Consider the following 18975-nt stretch of genomic DNA (forward strand, 5'->3'; position numbering starts at 1 on the left):
TGGGTTCTAAGACATAAAGGTTAATTAAAGAAACGACAAGTTCTCTGCTTCCCTAACGTGGCTAAGGAAGACACATTAGCAAAGCCACACACAAAGCTGAACAGCAATTAGAGAGAATCAAAAAACAGACACACAAAATGGAACCTTTGGCAAACCTAAAGATAGACTCTACCTCAGCATCTGTCGTTATGTTACAAACATCGAAAAACCTTACGTTTCTGATTTTTGCTTCTTATTCCACCAACCTGCCCTCCCACACATATGCAGTCTTTGCCTCCACATTCCCCTGGAGCAGGTTTTGTGGGGAAATTGAAGTGAAAAAGTCACTGCGAAAGGAAATCATCAAAGGTGACAGAGGGAAATAGCCCTGTTGGAATAAGAAAGAACAATGTGGGGAGACTGGGAAAATCAGGATTTCGTGGAAAAGGGTAGTTTGTTTAGAGTTTGAAATATAAGAAGCAGGGTGGGGGTAGGCATTTGAGTTCTATATCCATAAACTTCCTGGCATTATGACATGGCTTTTCTTTTAGCAAACCACTCAGTGGTCCTCTTGGTGTCTCCTGTGAGCCGGTCACACTTCAGACTCCGCAGTTCAGCGAACTTCCTATTTATTTATTGTCTGCCTTCCATACGATGCCACCCAGGCTAAGTTTTTCTTTTTTTCCTCTTTCATCCTGTCAGTATTTTTTTTTAACTCTCCTGAGTCATTTTTAACATACAGTTAGGAATTTTTCCAGCCACTTGAAAATTCTATACTCTTTTCCTGCCATTTAAAATACAGTAATACAGTAAATCACTGCAACTGGGAAGAAATTCTGACTTGATCAGTGCAACCATGGTGTAAAGTGTGATAGACAGAATTCAAAAACTAAGAGGACAGTCTCTAGTTTTCATATCTCATTCTTTACTTAAAGATAAGTAGTAGATTAGCTGTCTTTAAATTAAGACATCTGAAATACATTTGTATATGTTTGGTATTACTAATTTTTTAACTATGACAATTTCACACAGAAACCCTTTTGTTGGAAACTGAATTTCTCGTGTAATAATTAGCTGTGGAATATTACCCCAAACAGGTGTCTGTAGCCTGTCAAAGTCAGAACAGGTGATTTAGAATTAGCGTATTAAAAGAACTGTGAATTAGCGAAGCAAAAACGTGTTAATTTCTTGTTCCATCTGTTAATATGAATTCACTGCCAAATATTTTACTTTGTAGAACTGTGCTGGGATTGGCAAGAACATACACTATAAAAAAAGTTTAAAGGCCTGAATGTTTAAAAATCATGACATACGTTACTGCAAAAATAACTTCTACATTTTGAGCATGCTTTTTTTTTCTTTTTTATCTTTGAAAAAAATAACTGCAGAGATTGCCATATAATATAGAAAGTTAACTAAAGAAAACATACGATCAAATGTTAGACCTTTAAAACAAAAATTGGAAGAAAATGTTATTCAAGAATGTTTGGTTATAAATGAAGACTAATTCTTCAGTGCTACTTCTCGGATGTATCTGAGAACTACTCTGAATTACTGGAAGATAGAAATATCTGCTGCTACCATGCAGCTTATATCCAATAATATCCTCTTATACAGAGATGCCATTATAGAAAGAGAGATCATTTTTTTTTTCCTACCCAAATACTCTAATCTTTAAAAGATTATGGTGCAATTTAGGTCACTAAACCACAGTCTGTATAATACCTAAACCCACTGTTCATTAGCTTAGTTTTGTTTCTTCCACCAAATTTTCCCTGCATGGATAAAATCTGAATACATTATACCCTTAACTCCACATGCATGTTTGTAACTGTGTATGCCCGTGGTGGTGGTAGAGGGAGGAGTGTAGGAAAAGAGGAAAGACCCGTAGTAAAATGAAGAGAGTTTTTTTTACGTGTATCCCCATTCCGACACATAAAGGACTGGATCTGTAACTGGACACATTTTCATTCTGAAAACCTTGAGAGAATCTAGAGCTAATGAACTATTGAACCAGCTTACCATCTTTGTATTTCTTTTCTTTGTAGGCAGATCCATGGGAAAAGAAAGGAATTTGAAGTGAATTGAAATTTGTGAGCTTAGACATATGCTAAGAGTACAGTTAACTTGAGTTACTCTTTCCATGCTGCTGAATTGGGTCCTGAATGAGGCAGTTTTGTGACTTAAACAGATTTCACTAATTTTCCTTCCTTGCACATTTAAAAAACAAACCATACTCTCCCATATTGCTGTTTGGGTTTTAACGGAGCTAAGGCATGCACACCCAATTACTATAAGCACTTTAACTAAGGCTTAAAGATATGCAGCATGTTCTTAACTGCAAATGATATGATAGGTAGTGTCTTTCCTCTCTAGTTTTATGTCACATCCAAGAGATTAATCCTCTCATGAATCATCCATAATGACTAGAATAATTTGGGGGAACTGAATGAAATTTTTCAAATTATTTATATCATGAACTCACAAGAATATGAATGGTGGGTTATGCAAATACAAACCGTGCTTACAAAAGGGAAATACAAAAAAGGGAGGGATGAAGGTTAAGTTTATACTTCTAAACCTGGACCTCTTTATACTGATACACCATGGCCTTGTTGCTTCACTGCTAAGCGATCTCTGTTACAGTTTATGAAACACATAAGGGAAACATTGTTTCTAACATTTGAACGAAAGAATAGTGATCTTTTGGATAGCTGAGAGCAAAGGTACCAAATTCTTTAAAGAGGTGAGATGAGATTCCCTTATTCTATAAGGTTCATGATAATATTTTAAGAAAAAAAATCCTTAAAAATACCCAGAGATTTTTTTTCCCTGTATGAAACAAATAGACTGAGCGTAAGTTTTAGAATTCTTTCTAAACATGATCTCAGACAAAAGACAATACTCTATTTCCCATCATATTTAAGAAATATGGTGTTATTGTATAGGAATCTTTGATGAAATATTTCCAAAATTCTATATCATCAGCCTAAAAATTCATATAAAAATATGCAATACATAAAACATTTTATGGAGTTTTAAATTATACAGCACATTAAAGTTTTAGTTGACTTATCTGAAGACATTTTTGGTATGTAAATAAAAATGCAAGGAGAAGAACCTGTCAGAAAGTAAATAAAGTATGTAAATTAAATAAAAGGTAAGGCAGCTACACTTTTTATATAAATAACTGTGTTAACGGAGCTTTATGCATATTACAATATATTCAGATGCATAGCTTTTGCAAAAATAAATTCATTGCTCCTCTCCAAAGAATGGATTAAAACAATTTATTTTATAAAATTTGGATAGATAGGATAAGAAATGTAATAGCCATCCATGGAAAATAAATATAAAAATTATTCAAGCTCCATCTACTTTATGTTAGTAATGAGATGCACTTCATTCAAATTCCTTTCAATTGAAACAGTGCTGAGGAAGCAAAAACATGATTCTGTAGGAAATGATTTCTAATCTTCATGATAACATACCGATATAATACAATTATTTACAATTGACTAAGAGTTAATTTCAATAGTATAACATCTTTCTTGCAAAAATGTCAGCTTTTATTGATGAAACAAACTAAGAATAAAACATTTTTACTTGTAGTATTACAGTGTTGTTTTTCATTCTGTTAACCAAAACAACACAGTAGTACTGTAAACAACAACAAAAAAAATAACATCAGACTGCTTGTGTTTGCATGATTTTATCAAAAACTATAAGCAATGGAATGAAGTACATTAGCTGTAATTCCAGAAAACACTTGATTTTTTTCAGACTCCAGTCAAGCTATATTCAAAATAAAAAGTGACCATTGGGCTAATTCTGTTAATTATCTCGTATGTCATGGGAGAACATAAAATTAATAATTGAAAATGATTGATCTCATATATTTAAGGTACAATAAAAGTAAATATGCAATAAAAGCTATCTATCTACATACACACACACACGTACACACATACACGCACACATAAAACCAGTTTATATACACCAGTTTTTCTCAACGTTTCTAAGCATTTCCAGACATTTTTAGTTGTCACAACTCAAGGAACAGTGCTACTGGTATTCAGTGGGTAGAAGACTGGGATGTTCCTAAATAGTCTACAGTGCAGAGAAACAAAGAATCATCCATTCCAAAATACCATTGGACCTAGACTGAGACACCCTGATGCATACCTATTGTTTTTGTTACCTGCTCTCTTTTCATTGAGAAATGCAAGGTATTTACACCAACCAACCCTTTTTAGCCACCAGACTTGTTAAATCAGACCACTCTCCTCACAGAGGAACAGGACTTGTTTTTAATCCTTATTTATGGATGCGAACTCTGTGCCGGCTTTTCTTGTGGTCATACTTCAAAAACAAGTTGGCACTTGCCTAGTCCAATTTCTTTTTTTAAAAAAATTAATTAATTAATTGATTGATTGATCGATTAATTAATTTTTTAAAAAAGATTTTATTTATTTATTTGACAGAGAGAAAGATCACAAGTAGGCAGAGAGGCAGGCAGAGAGAGTGGGGGAAACAGGATCCCTGCTGAGCAGAGAGTCTGATGCGGGGCTGGATCCCAGGACCCTGAAATCATGACCTGAGCCGAAGACAGAGGCTTAACCTACTGAGCCACCCAGGCGCCCTGCCTAGTTAGATTTCTTTACTTAAAAATTGGAAAATAATTTTCCTGGTAGGCAAAGTGATTTGCCTGCATTTACCTTGACATGTTTGGGTTTGAGCTGAGTTTTCCTGACCCTGAGATCCAAGGCAAATCTTTTGTACACTGAAATCTCTGCTCTCTGTTGACTAGCGTCAACAACTGGGAATAGTCTCCATACATTTGTATTAAATGAATCCATTGATTTGCATTATGTATGTATTTTCCCATATATTAGCTAAAATTTCAACTTGCTTTGACTGCTTTGAATAGGATATTTCCAGTTAAATTTTAAGAAACGGAGGTAGGGCATGAAAGAGAAATGTTGATTTTACAGGAATATTTTTATTAGCTCACATTAACTGAACAAATCTTCCTTGAATCATATTTTAACATTACACTTTTTTCTTTTTTTTTTTTTTTTTTTTTTACTAAGGAAACTTATATTAACTACAAAAATGAAAATTTCCTTGGCAATGCTCTAACATACATAAAGAATAGTAGGAGATAATATTTTTCAGAATTAAAGTCAAGAAAAACTTTTCTTTCCTTAGAAGGAATTACTTTCCTACTAATTTGTTCTGGTTACCAGGAAAGTCAGAGCAAAATATACATTTCAGTAGTAGTAAAAATACTAGTTTCTAATGGTTAGTGTCTGTTTTTCTTATCCTTTCCATTGCCCTGATTTGCTATCTTTTTAAAAAATACATATATATTTTGATGTATGAGTAAATAATTTGATTAAGTAGATACCGTCTCTGTTTTCCTAGAAAGCCTACTGAGTGTTGTCTTGGAATAATAATATTATAAGAGGTCTTAAAACTGAATAATTAGCATGTATCTCTTCTTCCATGATTTGCTCAATGATTTTGCCACTATTTCATTCCCTAGAATTTCATGATAGGTTAGCAGATAGGATATCATTTTCTTACTTAAAACCACCTCACATGTCAATGGCAGTATAAAGACTTGCAATTGTAATACTGACCTTAGCTCTTCTATGTGCTGGGCACTGTGTTGTGTAGTGTGTGTGTGTGTGTGTGTGCATGTGTGTTTGTGTGTTCTTTTTCTTATCATTAAGTCAATCCTGCAATCTGGATAAAAATTATCTTCTTTTTACTGAAGAACTGGAAGCCTACAGAGTTGGTAACTTGCCTGTTAACCAGTGAGCTAGTGGCAGACCTAGAATCCCACTCTAAATCTTGCCTGACTTTTAAACTCCTGCTTGTTTTCCCTTGTACTGGTAGTCTACTTAACACACGAAAAAAAAAAGAAAAATTTTAAGAGTATGAATCAATTCTAAGATAGAAGTTTAGGTATGACTTAATTCAATTTCTGGCATGGCTATTTTTATCAAATCTGTTGGGTAATAATTTATTTCATCCCCATTCTGGTTCTTTCTCAACTTTTCCCCACCCCAGAGCAATGTCATAGATCTAACAACATAGTATATCATCTGAAGGATCAGCATGTTGGTGGGATATTGGCAAAAGGGATGGGGGGAAAGTGAGAGGAAAAAGACCATCCAAGGGTTACTCACACTCAGGAAAATAAATCCTTGTTCCTTCTAAGGAGGTGTTTGAATTAGAGAGAAGCCTGAGGTCAGAACCTGGAGTCCATTTACCCCAGCACACTTCTGATTATCTCCAGATCAGTCACACCATACCAGTAAGGACTAATATATTTGAGTATTTCGTAGGTGCTGGACACTCTGCAAAGCGATTTACACATATTTTAAATCCTGATCCACATAACCACCCTGAGTTGTATGTTCATGTATTACTGTCAGCCCTATTTATCAGATGACATAATTGATGACACACAATGTGCCCATCATCAAATAGCCAATTTTGGCAGAGTCAAAATTGTTACAAAGCTCTAACTCACTCTAAACCTCATGATTTGAACCCTTTGCTGTATTCCTCTTCTCCATATATGTACTTGTTCCTATTTCTACCAATCTCAGCACTATAGTGATGACTAATCTCTTTAATACCTACCCATAAATCTTAGAAAGGTTTTCTAGGTCTTTCTTACATTTTTGGTCAGTATGGTAAGGCATTTCTTATCTTAATATAGCATTTTTGTTTAAATAAAGGTAGCATGTCCTGATGTAAGAAATTCACAGTCTGCCCAATAATGTTACTGAGATTGTTCCAATAGTTTTTAATGTAGAGATGGGGAACAGGTGTTTGCAAAAGTATTTTTTTTAAAACTTAGTTAAAAATTCAATCTAGATGTATTCCACAAACTGTTTTTATAATGAAATAAATTATTTATAAGATACACAATACACTTATTTAGAAAATATCTTAAAGCATATAGTATCAACTAGATTTATTTGACTGGCATACTTTTGGCACTAAATGATATTTATATATTTTAAATTACCCTTAATTTGTTTATAACAGTTGCTCAAATTCCATTTGTATAGAAGGACCATTTTTTCCCTAAAGCACTGATATTCTACTACTTGCTTCATATTAAAGATGTGTTTTCTCCCAAGAGTCCATTGACAATTAAAACATTGTAAAAAGAAGGTTGGTTGCATTTCAAGTCTGATATGTCTAAACAATTTGGGCTTTAACATTTCATCATTATTATGCCCAACTTTGATTTTTGAGGTACTAAGTTTTTAAAGGTGTGGAAGGGCCAAGATTTGGCCATCTGTGACCCACAAAAATAACAATTTCATATGGTTCAAACAAGACTTAAATAATGATTCTGAAGTACCCATAAAACTCAATGAGCATTGCCTTAAGAGTAACCATAATTTTAGTCCAATCTGCTTTAAAAAGTTAAATAGACAAGCTAGAAATAAGAAAGTGATCCTAGCATCTTATGAATGTGCAGACTTACCTTGTAATTTCATACTTATTTACAAAGAAGCAGTTTTATTATATTCATCCTCAAGGATATAAGCCATTACCTTTATCCTTACTGATTATGAAGTAAGGGTTAGATTATAAAACCACAAGAGTTTATTTGTGGTCAAGCTCATGATTTATTCAGCTGAGTATATTCTCTTTGATAAAAGGGTCATTTTTGTGAAAGGGCAGGACTATTCTTCTTAGTTCAAATGAAAGGAATAGATATGCATGTATAATAAAAAGGACTGGTATTTCATTACCTGAGAGAATTTAGTCATCTGCAAACTAGAGAATGCCTGATCTCCTTCTTCCAAGCAATTTTTGTCATAAAATCATAAAATAGAATTCTTTCCCACCTTCCATATTATCTGTGCCACTAAGTTAAATAAGTATTTTCACCAGAAATGCAGATTTTCAGCCCAGAATTTCACACCACATTGGACTGAAATTTTCAAAAAGAATATAAAGTGTCAGAATTATTTTTAGTCAGAGCAAGAAGTATTATTTATACCTTGCTATAGTTTTTTTTTTATGTGAAAACTTAACAAAAAAATTTAACTTGGGGGGAAAAAATAAAATCTGAAAGTCAGTTTCATTAAAGGTCCTCTTTAATCATGTCTTGTTGGGACAAGTGTGGTAGTGCTGACAATGACATGGTGATACTTTAAGTATAGAATCACATAGAAGAAATGAGAAAGAGACTATGGCCATGGAACACCAGGAATGCTCTCCAAAGCGACCTGATGCTCATTATCTCAGGTGATCATTTCAACATGCCTATGTAGGAAAGGTTGTTAGGTCTATTGAGCAGATGAAGAAACTGAGAATAGCAAAAGTAAAATGCATTCATGGTCACGCTCATAGTAAATAACTGAGTCTAGAACTTAGCACAATAGTATTTCAGAAACTGAGTTCTTGAGCTTTCATACATCATCACTTTGGTCAACATTTGATTGGGTTAACCAAGTGGGATCATATTCACCATTTAAAAATCTTTAAAGAGCAGTCTCTCTATCTATCTATCTAATCAATTGATCTATCTCCATTTGTGTATGTGTGTGTATCCAGGTACACATGCATCACCCATAATTCACTATAACATCATCTTAAATTGTATACAGTAGTTTGTTTGTTTTTTTAATTCACCATCTGAGTTACCTAATCATGAAAAACACTTGTTTTTTTTTTTAAAGATTTTATTTATTTATTTGACAGAGAGAGATTACAAGTAGGCAGAAAGAGAGGAGGAAGCAGGCTCCCTGCTGAGCAGAGAACCTGATGTGGGACTCAATCCCAGGACCCTGAGATCATGACCTGAGCCGAAGGCAGCGGCTTAACCCACTGAGCCACCCAGGTGCCCAACACTTGTATTTTTTACAAGTGTTTTACATCTTCATCTAAGGCCCATTAGTGTTTATTTTATTTTATCTTATTTTAAAGATTTTATTTATTTATTTGATAGAGAGAGAGACAGCGAGCGGGAACACAAGCAAGGGGAGTGGGAGAGGGAGAATTCTAAGAAATTAAGTTTTTCGACTCAAGACAAAATGGGGACAGAAAATGTCACAGAATGACATTACAAAAAAGTGCCAGAATAGGACGAAATAGGAGGTGAAAATCTACAAAAATATGAGAAAAATTTAATGTAGGATTCAATAATCTCTCACATTTTAATAAGCATCAAGAGCCATTCTACAATAACATGTAACTAATAGTATACTTGTTTAATAAAAGGTCATCAAGAAAGCATTATGACAAATTATGTACATAAAAGCCATAGGAAAGTGTGATAAAAACTTAGCGTATTTCCATTCAAAATGTTGGCTACTATAATCTTAGCTGCTGGGAAAATATAACTACATAGACAAATTTTTTGTAGTGTTGAGATTTTACTCTCCCTATCTCTGTGTCTTTCTCTCCATAAATTTGCATAAAGCATTTTGCATGCTGACTTTAATTAGTGCAATGTAAATTTTTTCCAATATTTATTTTAATGGGTACATTAATGAAATAAATAGGAATCATTTCTAAATTATTTTTTAGATCTTGAGCTAGAACTTCAGAAAACTCAGTACTTACTTCCCATTATACCAAACTCAGCTCAACGCCTCTCTTTCTTGTTCTTGTGATTTAAAAAACAATGGAAGGAGGACTCAGGCTCAAGTATGAATGAACAGTAGCAGAATGGTAGAGGTAAGACAATAAGGATTTTAGAATCTATGAGAAGTGTATTCAAAAACTTTCTTGCCACACACTAATTGTGTGACTCAGAGAAAGTTACTTAACATCGGTGACATTCAATCACCACCTCTGTAAAATAGCGACTAAAGTTCTCAGGAGGAAGTTGTGCCTGTTTAAATAAGATAATGAATGCAAAAACAACTAGCACAGTATCTCTTACGTTATTTATTTTTTAATTATTTTGACAACTTAAATTACTATATAATTATGCTGATACCTACTTCCGAGTATTGAGATCTATATACACTATTGCCAAATACATGATGAGATTAAGGTCATGCATGTGAATTTTACTAATATATTTTCTGATTAAATCTTTACCTAAAAGTTGGATGAGACTGACTTATTAATAAGAACACTCAGTGAAGATTTGCTGAAGTGAGATTCAAATCAGTTTAATGAGTTAAAGTTTGAAAAGCACCAATATGTTTTGGAAAATAATTATTAGAAAATTTCTTTATGGCACTAATTTTCCATTCACGTGAATGAGACCTAGGGAAGCTGCCATTATCATTTTATAATGATATAAGTGGAAATTCTCAGAGATGACGTTATAATGATAAGGTACAACAAAGTACTGTCAATACCACGGTGTGTTAAGAGGATAATAAAGAGTTTAAGTATTTGAAGATGCTAACTAGGAATTACAATAATTTAAGGTAGAACCCTAACATTACCTTTTTTTAAAAATTTTTTTAAATTAACATATAACATATTTATTTCAAGGGTACTGGTCTGTGATTCATCAGTCTTGGATAATACCCAGTGCTCATTACAACATGTAACATTACGTTTTTACTAATTCTTCCATATGGAGACACATAGATGAGACTGAAGTACCAACATCGGTAGAGTAATACACACGTGGATGAGATATCGGAGGATAGGATGTGACCTAGAGCCAGAAGTGATCAAGAAGTGAAAAATAAATTGATAACTAGATATGTGCCAGGGAATATAGGAGACTCTCACTAAAGAGCATGATACTTGTTAACCCAGTGCAATGTAATTTAGGAATTAAAATGGTGAATCTACAAAATGATATAAGAATATAGGAAAATGGCCAAAGCAAAAGGTCCAAACAAGGTGCTCTGTATATGAGACTATGCAAAATCTATCTAAAATCTAGGGCTCCTGTGGAGAAGAATAAAAATTCCTGTGCCATTACTAACTGTGCAACCTAGGATAATTATGTAACTTTTCTATGCCTCAATTTTCTCATTTGTTAAGGGGAGATCACAAAATGAGATAGCCTAGTAGATAGCCTAGTAATTGGCACCTGACACATTTCTGTGGATTTTTGTTTGTTTGTTATTTTTGCTTGACTGAATATAAATGAAATACCGAGACTCTGTGTTGGCTATTCAGCCTAGCTCAGGATAAAGAACTTTATTTCAGTAATTGTAGTTTCCCTTAGTTGCCATGTTTAGGAGACATGCAAACAGCTACACAGAGAATTTTCTTTTTCTTTCCCATAGGGCCTGTAAGTAAGACGGATGATATCTTTTCTTATGATGCTTCATGCACTCATTATAATGAGCCTGGAATAGAAGGATGTAACTGGAAAAGAGAGACAAGTCAACAGTGGTGCCTGAAAATGTTCTGAGTTGCTGCTGAAGACACAAATAACTCTTTCACACAGAGAGGCCAAAGAGGAATGATATAGAAATCATGGTGAGGGAACTGAAGAAAGATCAGGATGACAATGTCATGAAAGCCACCAAGCAGAATTACCAGGACAACATCTGCACTGTTGGCTGCTAAGGAGGGTGAAGACTTCAAGTCAACTACTGAATACGGTGGACTCAGTATGACTGTTCAGGTTCAAGGCTCTATCGATGGGATGTGATCATTAGCCAGTATGGTCAATCATTTCCCAATTTTGTAATCTGTCCACTTAGTGCTAAAACTACCGTGGTTATCAATACAACAGATTTCATGAGGATTTAAGTCCCCTCACCTGCCAAGGCTTACATGACAGACCTCCTGTTACAATAATAATAATAATAATTTTAATTTCAATTTAAACAGATGTGTCTGCTCACTCTTAGAAAAGGTTTCCCCAAAAGAAACAAGGGTATGTTTTTCTTTCTTTTTCACTCTGGACACCAGCTTTTCGAGTTATAATATAGTTCCTACAATAGAAGAAACACAAGCAAGCATATAAGCTAAAACAAAAGGCATATTCTAGGAAAATCAGAACAAGAAAGGATCCCTATACCTCATAGGCCAAAAGGTTCTGAGGTTTACATTGGATTTTCACTGAAACCTAACTCTGGATCCAGAGACTTCTAGGAAACTATCTGACCAGATTTCTCCTACTTAGGGAGATCCTTTCCTGGCAAAAGTGCACAGAAGCAGTTTGGATTCTATTGTGCATTGAAAAGCTACTTCTAAATAATCATTCACCTTCCACATCACCCAGCAATATGCTTATGAAAGCTGTTTTCTTTCTTGTAACTACAGGTGTCAGATGCATCAAAAAAGCAGAAGTGCCCTTTCAGCTCTTCCCGGGGCCATTCCTTGTCAATTTCATACTGCCTACAGCAGCAGCATAATACTGAAGACAGCAATGATGTCACTGAAAGTGCTCTGTGATTGACAAAGAAAAACTGTAATAGTCAGGGGTGGCTCCTCAGAGAATTCAGAACTCACTCGAGGTCATCCAGGGGCTCATCCCGTGATTGGAAAGAGCGATGAAGTGTTCTCTGCGTGAAAAGGTGAAGATGAAAAGTGATGTAGGTACAGAAGAATGGTCAGTTACTCCAAAGTTACTTAGAAGCAGGACAGGCTGAACACTGAGAACTTGGTAAGGTTCTATGTAACGAGCTCGGGGCCCCAGAAATGTAATGACGGTAAAGCACATTCCTTAACTCTCACACTTGTTGAAATGAGTAGAAGGTGGCATTTGTTTGGAAATCCCTCCCCAGTCTTTGTTCCCAGAACCCAGTATTCATTTTCCTGTGCCTACATACGTAGCTCTTCAGATAAACATTACTACTGCAACAAATCGTAGAGTGCCAGGCCTCACCAGATGGTTACATTGAATTAAAAATATATGCAAAAATAAGTTCTAAAGTGAAAATGGATAAAGATATAACTCTCACTAATTCCCAAAATTGCCTTCTATTACAGCCATGCTGCTACAAATACTGTCTTTATCCGCCCGGATCTTTGTTCCTATCATCTTTCTCCTTTGAAACCTTCTGTACTTCCTCTCTATTCATAAAAGGACCAGCTAAAGTCTCACATCCTTCATGAACAAGCTCTTGACAATCCATATGTAATAGTCCCACCCTTCCTGGAAATCTTACTGCCTGCCTTTTATTTGTCCTTTAATCATGACTGTCTTAGGCAATCGGTTTTAAAAATCTCTTTTCCTCTCAACAGAATCTAAATTCCTCTAGATTAGAGGTCATCTAAACATTCTGCCCTCTGCCGAGCCCTCAGGATATGGACAAGGTAGGAAGAAGAAGAGTCTGCAGACTGGGATGAATCGCACACGATTATAAACTGTGTAGCCTAAGCCAAGTCTAATTAGAGGAAGTTTCTTTCAGGAAGAAACTGTTCCTCCCAATTTTCTTCTTTCTTTTCAAATGACATTTTTCTTTCCTTCCTGGGAGGTATGATAGTCTCATGGAATTAGACCTCCTAGATTTAAATCCAGTTCTGGTTGATGTTAACCATAGGCTTTGGAAAATTTATTCACACCCCCCTACCTCAGTTTCCCCAACTGTAAAATGGACTTAATAAAAATAGCTGCCTTTCACATCACCTTGAGTGTTAATTAAACTAACATGTTTAAAGTGCTTAGGGCTATTATTTTGTTAGGATTACATTTTTTCTTATTAGCTTAGTATTCATTCCCCTCTGGTTTCTCTCTAAGTGCAGCACAGTCCAACTGGCTGGAGACCAGTGACCCTACGGTGCAGACCCTTAAGCTGGATGTTGGGGTGGGAGGAGAGAAGGCGCTGACTCCTCAGTCACTGATCAGTGCACCAGCCCAGGATTCTTTGGGATAATCACTGATATTTCTGAACTACTTTGGCAGATGATGCTGACCACACCAAGTATGTGTGGTCTCCTTTCCACAGTACACATTTATGGCTGGGAAGTTGCTTCCCCCAGAGACCATATTCGCCAGACCTTTCCCTTTGTTTTGAAACGATGAGCCATGTTCTGGGCAATGAAACACAAGTAGAAGTGCTGTCTGCCCCTTCCAGTCCAAGTATGCCCCTCCTCTTCGTCATTCTCCTTTCTCTGGCTTGATGCAAATGCACACAGTGACCTCAGAAGCCACAAGTTCAAGACACTCGGTTCATCCGGTGGGAATTCCTTAGGAGTCCCTGATGTTCTGCCTGCAGGAAAGCAGCCTGCGATCACCAATGCCCATGCTAGACTTTAGAAGAGTGAGCAGTAAAGTTCTATTCTGCTTGATCCATTATCTGTTTTGGGATTTCTTTGTTCCAGTAGCTAATGTTATCCCAACTAATCTGTTGCCCATCAATAAATTGGAGAGAAGAGTACCCATCTTAACAAAAATTAATTATTAACTCATAAAGTATCAGAGTTTCAGAAAGCACCAAATAAATACAAGTGGTAATATTTTCCTGCCTACTTGGTACTTACATTCTAAGAAAATTGTGTTAAACTTGCATCATAGCTCAGCAGGGCTTCTCAACTCACCCATAGATTTAAATGCCCTGGGTTCCAAAGTAAGTGATTTGCAGCAGAATGTCTTAGGTTCTCAAAAGGTGCTTACTAAGATTCAGGTTTAAGGGAAAGGAAGGCTTGGGGGAGATGATGATTTATCACTATGACAAACACCAAAGGAGTTTTAAGTAAAAAGATGAGCAAGGCTAGTTTACCATTGAGTTAAGTTCCCAGGGCTTTACTGAAATTTTGTCAAATGCACCTAAATGGTTTTATAATAAAGTGCTCCAAATAAATATCCTTGATTTTTCTGTTGTCTCTTCTTTTTAAGTACACAATTTTTTTTAAAGATTTTTTTTAATTTATTTATTTGACAGAGAGAGATCACAAGTAGGCAGAGAGGCAGGCAGAGAGAGAGAGAGGAGGAAGCAGGCTCCCTGCCGAGCAGAGAGCCCGATGTGGGACTTGATCCCAGGACCCTGAGATCATGACCTGAGCCGAAGGCAGCGGCTTAACCCACTGAGCCACCCAGGCGCCCTTAAGTACACAATTTTACAACTAAATAGGCAAAAAAAAAAAAAAAAGAAGAAGAAGAAGAAGAAAAGAAAGAAAGAGAAAAGACAAGAAAGAAAGATTTTTTTCCTAGATAGATTTTCTTGTGTGTGTTTGGTATCTACCATCAAATAATACCTAAATTTGGGTGTGAATATGGACAGTCCATCGCCATGTTATCATTTTAACACAAAGTATTTACAACACATATATCACGTTCCCTCCCAGAACACCCAGTTCTGCAGACCCATATCTGAGGCACTGTCATCCCTGCCTTTCATCAGTTACTTCTGGGATTATGCCATCCACAAAGCCTGCCATCATTGATGTCCTGAGGTGGTTTAAAACTCTGAAATCAGTGTTAATCTAACCTCTGACAAAATGAATACAAATCACACTCTTGTTGGTGGTAGATTTGTTTGAGGGTAACCATCAAGCACCCCCCCCACCAGACCATCTACGGGTCCCAAGATAAGAATATAAATGGAGAATGCATGCTCTATGTGTAAATATTTTACAGGAGCACAGTCAGCGAGGAAACTTCGTAAAATCCTTTCCAAACTGTTTCATTTGTTGTGAGGACTACATAACTTTATACCACTGAATTTGGAGCCATACTTGGCACATTATGAGGACCCAATAAATGTTAGTTGTTAGTATTGTTTTGTTGCTGCTACTGATGATGATGATGACTTCCTCTCCTTGCGAGCATTACTTGATGAATAAATGACTCAGTGATTGATTATTGGGCCACGAGTCTTCTCTGAACCCCAGGTGCCCTCTTGATTAATGAAACAATGTCCGAGAGGATGGCATCAATATCACCAGACCCAAATGCATACCAAAGTGACTAGAACAAACAAAGGACCCGAGGCACTGGAGCCTCCACAGGCATTAATTTCATAATGACTTTAAAAATAAGAATTCTAAGATAATTTATTTAAATTTTACATTTATATTTATATATGATAAGCTAAAGGAAATCTAAATGCTAAAGGAAAGGTTTGAATAAAAATACCAATTAAAATCACTAATTCTGCTACCATTGGATTAATACTTTGGCTTAGTAACGTTATCACTTAAAACTAATGGGGTCAATATCTATTTGTAGAAACAATCAACAATAGCTCCTAAATTATAGTTGTGTTTCCTAGCACTGCTAAAATTAATGGTCTTGTAAAATTCCTATTATAAGAATATATATTTCAAATACTGAAAACTCTGCCATAAATTATTTTACATAAATAATTATTTTAAAAAATCAATAAGACTATTTTAAAGTTTTGGAACTAAAAAAAGATTATTTAAAAAACTTGTGTTAGGATTAGTTTAAGAAAAAAATTATGCTTCCTTCTATTGTAATAATTTTTAAAAGGACTGCCTTTTCTATTAAATTTTTTAATTCAATTTTACAGGCTGTTACTCTATAAATAGAACTATCCATTTTAAATGGACAAGGTGAAGTATATAAATGACATTATTAGCATTGCTACTAACAAGTTTTGAACTATGTATATTTACACATAAATAAAACAAAAACCAAAGAGGATACCAATCTATGAATAGTAGGGGTGGCATCCTTATTATTTCCTTAGTTTAAGGTGTAAATGGATCAAAATAATTGAGTAGTATTGGCATCTTCCTGCATTAGATATTGAAAAATGCACTGATGAGTAATTAATTTAACTTAAAAAAAACTGCAGTCATACTTACACAGAAACCATAGATTTATCTTAACTCAGTTCTTTTACAATATTCTAACGTATGGGCTACAAGCTAATATTTCCTCAAATATCCTATGAAATTGGTAAATCATTGCAAAGCCCAAGCAACTGTGTTTCAGTAAGAACAGGATGTGTTTGTAGGACAGAAAAGCCAACTGTTATTTACACTTACTATTATTAATCTGGAGATACTTGGCTATAGTTGTTCATTAACACCACTGAGAAATGGACATTTCTTTGAGAAGTAGTTACAGCTTTCCAAAAGTGTTTTGAAACTTCCCAGCTTCTAAAATATTTTTATCCCAAAATTTTAAAACCTGGTCTATTTACCTAAATGAATTGCTAGTTAACTTTGTCCAGTATCTAAGTATAAGCCCTAAAGATATTGGATCCTTTTACCAAGAATTTACTTTTTAATGATAATCTCAGCCCCAGCCTCGAGGTCGGGAAAGTGGGCTTTGGTGCCATATCCAAGCAGGGAATGATAAAATGGGTAGATACACAGGGCAAAGGTTCAAACTAAATCAATTTGAATTCAGATCAATCCATCCTAATTAAAACTTTGAACTTAGCGCCCATTAGCTGAGTGCTAACCTGAACCAGATCTCAACAAAAGAAGGTCTTATCCAGATCACCTGACGTCTTCCAGATCACTCCCCCTGGTTTGCTATTGTGATTCTCTGAGGGAACCCACCAGATAATAAAGCACTGGATTTCTTTAGAATTAGGGAAAATACCATTACATGGTGTCACGGTTAATTTTATGTGTCAGTTTGACTGGCCACAGGGTGCGCTGATTAAACATTGTTTCTGGGTGTGTCTGTGAAGGTGTTTCCAGATGAGATCAGCATTCGAATTGGTGGACTCTGTAGATTGTCTTCAGTGTGAGCGGGTATCATCTAATTCGTGAAGGGTATTTATAGAACAAAAAATGAAGGAAGGAGCAATTTGTCCCTTTTTTCCTGCCTCATTGATTGACCTTATCTCATCTGCCCTAGGACAGGAATTACACCAGCAGTTTCTCCTGGCTTCTCAGGCTTTTAGACTAGGGTTGAATGATACCTTTAGTTTTCCTGGGTCTCACACTTTCAGGTGGCAAATCATAGGATCTTTTAGTCTTCATAATCATGTAAGCAATGCCTCATCATAAATCCCTATCTATCTATTTATCTATGTATTTCCTACTGGTTCTCTGGAGAACTCTGATTTACATATATATCATCCAAACAATTCTTTGAAAACAATCATTTGATTTTGAACTGCCATGCAAAAATGCTTTGCTTTTCTGTCATAGCACTTAAAAAAATAAAACAAAACACATAGGGTTGCATGCCTGTGTGTGTGTGTGTGTGTGTGTGTGTCCATACAGATTTAAACACCTTAAGGACAGTGTGTCTTCACATCCATTATTGTCCCGTACTTTCCAAAAATATTTAATCTGATACTTTATAAATTGTAAGTCCTTAGCATATTTTTTGAAAGAACTGAGTTCAGTTAATCAATGGAATTGATAGGTTTTTGATATAAACTATCAAACCAAGTCAAAATCACTTAGGCTTTCTCTTTGCTTTTGCTGGTTATTCTCTACTTCTTCTGCCTAGACTTTGGCGTTGCCTTGTGATCTGCCCAATGCTGCTTTCAGGCCACAGGACAGTATTACTTTTCCCCAGACTGATAATCTCATTAGCGAGTTTAGAATACCCTGTTGCTTTATTCTCTCTGTCATTCAAGGCCTCCCAGAAAATCTTTCATGTTCTTCGATGATTTCTGCAGCTAACTGAAGTTACTCTTCTCTACCTTGTTACCTGCCATCGTCCTAGCCACCTTAATTACCTCTACAATAACCCATGCATCTCCTTGACATTTAAATCCCTTTTCTTTCTTTTGTTTTACCCACTGGAGCCAGCTATTGCTAAAACTATTTATTTCTTAGATTTACCAGAATAGTTCACTCTTCACATTCTTAAAAAAGTCAAAAACTTTCTACATGTGTATCCATAATTCAAGCTGCCTCTTTTAACTAGTAAAAAAGTCACACTCTGAAACTATATGGGCCAAAACACAGATCTCAGATGTATTTTATTTTATCCACATAATATTGTGTAAAATTTTAAAAATTATTTCTAATGTTTCAAATCAAGAGAGTTCATGTAAAAATCCAGATTTTGGCTACTGAAAAACCAGAAGACTTGGCAATTCTGCTCCATTTTCTTGCATGTATCAATGATTTCAAAAGCAGTGGGCTTTTTTTTTTTCTTTCCCCCAGATGGAACAAGCAAACTCCAGTTTAGAAATTTCC

General features: G+C 35.3%; 1 protein-coding gene across 1 annotated transcript in view; it reads right to left on the bottom strand.

Annotated features, from left to right (window-relative positions):
• Positions 1–18975, bottom strand: part of ARHGAP15 (Rho GTPase activating protein 15) — a 602539-nt gene that overhangs the window by 423365 nt on the left and 160199 nt on the right. The window lies entirely within an intron of this gene.

This window comes from Neovison vison, chromosome 3 (genome assembly GCF_020171115.1).
Source record: "Neovison vison isolate M4711 chromosome 3, ASM_NN_V1, whole genome shotgun sequence".
NCBI lineage: Eukaryota > Metazoa > Chordata > Mammalia > Carnivora > Mustelidae > Neogale > Neogale vison.